This window comes from Fulmarus glacialis, unplaced genomic scaffold (genome assembly GCF_000690835.1).
Source record: "Fulmarus glacialis isolate BGI_N327 unplaced genomic scaffold, ASM69083v1 scaffold2377, whole genome shotgun sequence".
Lineage (NCBI taxonomy): Eukaryota > Metazoa > Chordata > Aves > Procellariiformes > Procellariidae > Fulmarus > Fulmarus glacialis.
This window is the reverse complement of record NW_009224878.1, coordinates 31,994-35,705: the sequence shown is the minus strand read 5'-3', so window position 1 is coordinate 35,705 and position 3,712 is coordinate 31,994.

Here is a 3,712-nt window from a genome sequence, read left to right as displayed (position 1 = left end):
CAGGGCAGACCTGCTACCCCTGGCACTGGCATCTCTCCCTGCCGCTCCAGCAGCCAAAGAGCCCTGAGAAGTGGCCCTCCTTGCCCTCCCTGTCTCCAGGGTGACAACTGTGTCACACCCTCTTCAAGGGGCTGCCCGCACTACATGGTCCCACACCTTGTGACAGGGCCAGTGGCGGTCCCCAGCCCCTGCAGCACCATGCCCAGGGGACAGGCGGTGGTTCAGCCAGGGTAGTGCCAGGGTAGTAAGGTTTCTGCTCCCATGGCCTCACGCGTGGGTCACCCCTCTGCTATGGCACTACACATCACAGCGGCTGCTCCTGCCTAACATCACAGACATAGCGTGTGCCTCCCATGAGGCAGCAGCAGGCAGGAGGAGGGGAGACCGCCATGTCCCCAGAGCAGCCTTTGCTGGGGGCAGTTGTGTCCCTCCTGCCCTTGCTGCACGTTGAAGAGCTCAGGGCTGGGACACATTCAGCACAGGGCACCACAGCCTGCAGCCTTACAGCACCTGCACCAGCTGCAGCAGGCCCAGGGCATCCAAAACATCATTTCAGAGGTGAGCTGAGACCAAGCACACCCCTGAGGCTAGCACCCGCTAAGTGCCCTCCCCTGAGACACACTCTGAGCCCAGCAGGGAAATCACCTCTGGCCTTGGGGACACCTACACAGGATCAGGGAGGACCCAGGGGCTTCCCAGTGTCCCCTGCCTGGACAGCCCTCTTGAGTTAGAAGAGCTTTGGGATGAAGTGGCAGCTCGAGTCATGAGATTCAGCACCGTGCTGGCACAGCAGACTGTATGCAACTCCCGATGTGTGTTAATTATGGGCTCCAGAGGGCAAAGGCAATAATAAAGTTACAACGCTGTCCCACCAGTCGCTTCCATGCCAGCTCTTCCCTGAATCCTTCACCTCTGGCTTAATCCTAACATATTTTCTGCCCTTTGAGGACTGTTCACCTATAATCAGGCATTTCTCTCCTGTTCAACTCATCCCCTTAGCTCTCTCCCACCGGAGGACTAAGACTTTCTGCTTCCAGGTGGCAAATGCCATCTGTGCCTGCAGACACCATCACCAAGACCCTCTCATCAGCATCAGGCAACTCTTTTGGCTGCACATGGGAAAGAACTCACGTGGCTGGGTTTTCTCGGACATGGGACATGAGGCCACACTGTCACCACTGCTGAGATGAAGAGTTGTAACTGCTCTAAGCTCAGACACGCAGCATTGGGATGAGGTGGTGGTAAGGAGAGAAGATTCCTGAGACCTGCTAGACTATTTATTAGGTAGAAGCCAGTGGGGCTGTCTGTTTTTCTTGGAAATACATTATTTCTTCTTTTTAGAATCTCAGCGCTCCGAGTCACAATCACCATGTTCATTTAGGAAAGCAGTGTAGTTTGAAGTGAAGTGCGAAAATGTGAAGTGTAAGCGTTCAAAAATCAGAAGGCAATTGAGATAAGAACCCAGTGCTACTTTTTAACAAACTTTTTAAGTGACTCCTAATTTGAGAGATGGATGGGGAGGAGGGTGGACGATACTGACTCACAGAATTTGACTGCCTGTGTTTGATAATGAAACTCTGTCCACAAGAGCAGCTTGTGAATGGTTGCACACACTTGTCATTCCTACAATCAGACATAAACAAAAAGCTTTTTGTTGCATCATCAACATTTGAAATGAGAGCTGGTATCAATCTGTTCTAAACACGATACATGAATTAGAGGCCTCCTCCTCTGGCTGCACAAATTAACCCTCCACCCCATAATTGCATGCTGGGGAAGAGTCACGTACACCTCTGCCTTCAGGGAGGTTTTGCACCTGCAAAAATGTCTTCAGAAAATTGTGCCCATTTACAGCCTAACTCTGCACAACTGATAGCAGCAAGCCCAGGATCCAACCACAGCTCCGCCCTCAAACTAGTGTATTTATCACATTAAGAAATAAAAACAAAGCTATTTTCCTCTAAAGTTGGTGACCAAACAGCATACCTGCACCAACAAAGGTCCTGACCCAGCCATGCTAACAGGGTACCCACCCTGGCCAACTCTGCCCCAAAAGGCTGTGCTCGGAGCTGGCTCCCCAGCTCGATCACACATCTGCTGTGCAATTAGACCTCCTCTCATTAGCAAACTCAGCTTTCTGCATGTTCTTTGAACATTGCATAAATAATTACATACAGAGAGATAAGGTTTGTTGAAAAGGCACTGCTCCCAATAGATCAAGCGATCTGCTGACCACATTTCTGCAGCCTCCTCTCTAGCCCTGAGCAAAGCTCCAGGGCAGCCTGGGTGGGGACAGCTGCTCTGTGACAAAGTTCATCCTTCAGCCCTTGCTCAATCAGCCCCACGCTTCCTACCGTGGGGCAGCAGGGCCAGCTGGCAAGGGGAGAAGCAATGCGGTGAGAGTACCTGTGGCACCCTGAAGTGTGTGGGGAGCAAATTTCATTGCTCTGTGAAATGCATAAAATGAGTTTGTAATCATTACAGTCTGCAGAATTAGGTATTTCAGGTTTTAGGCTCATCTTTTGAAAGTCTGTTGTAGGTTTCCCTTAGGAAGCAAGACTAGGGGAAGCTACAGGTGAGGTAGTTGTTCAGCCTTCCTGGAGACAGCACTGGACCTGGTTGTTTTTCTTGCCTGCTCCCTTGTGTTGGCCTGGCTCTTCTCCAGCCCCACAGCTAGCTGGGTCAGGAGAATAAGGCTGGAAAAAAGCTGTTCTTCTTTTCTGTGGTATTAAATTACCTGTTCAGTTAAGGTCCATGGCTGGCTCACTCTGGAGTCTGCCAAGAGCCTGCACCCGTACCAGAGAAGCAGATGCTCCTACAGAGGCAGCCGAGCTGTGTCTCAAACAACACCCGATGGGTGTGATCCCGCCGCAGGGGCTGAGCTGCTCCCCAGGTTACCCCTGTCAAGGAGTCCCTTTGTACATCCACTACTCTGTTCCTCACCACCCATCCCACCCCTGGTGCTATCTTCCAGCTCCATCAGCATACACAGCTTGTTAGCCCAGAGGAAAAACAATTAGGAAAAAGAAAGCAGGTAGCTATCTTCTTGGGTAACGAGCCAAATAAATTCATGGAAGGAAAGGCCAGCCACAAGATGAAGGGGATGGGGGATAAAAGCACCCCTTTCAGAGGCAACTGGATTTCCTGATGAAGATCTTGCCAAACTACCATCACCTGAAGAAGATCACAAAAGCCACGTCCACTCCTGTCAAGAGCTGAGCTGGTGGCTGACCGGGGGTTTCATCTGGTCCTGTGAAGCACGACATGGCCCTGGGAAACGGATAGTCTCTGCATCCCTCATTCCATCTTTCAAAAAAAAAAAAAAAGTCTTGCTGTTAGAGCAGCTCAACTGCTTAAAGAAATGCAGCCTCAGGCTTTCTTTAAAATACCAGTGCAGAGGAAATGTTCAGGGGGTGTCAGATGACTTTGCAGAGGGCTCAGAGATTATTCACTCAAGTGTGCATTTCTCTGCTGGCCCCTCTCCCTCTCCCAGCTGTGAGGGGCATCCCAGGGGCTATTGAAAGCACCAGAGATGCTGTAGAGAGCTGTTGGGGAGGCTGTATATGAAAAACTCTCATATATGCACGGTAATTGCAGGAAAAGAAAAAGAGGAAGAACTTGACACTATTAACTGTGCAGTGCAGTGATATCTGAATTTGAGCTGCCTGAACTGTAAGTCCACACAGCACTACATGAACACTACTATATAATT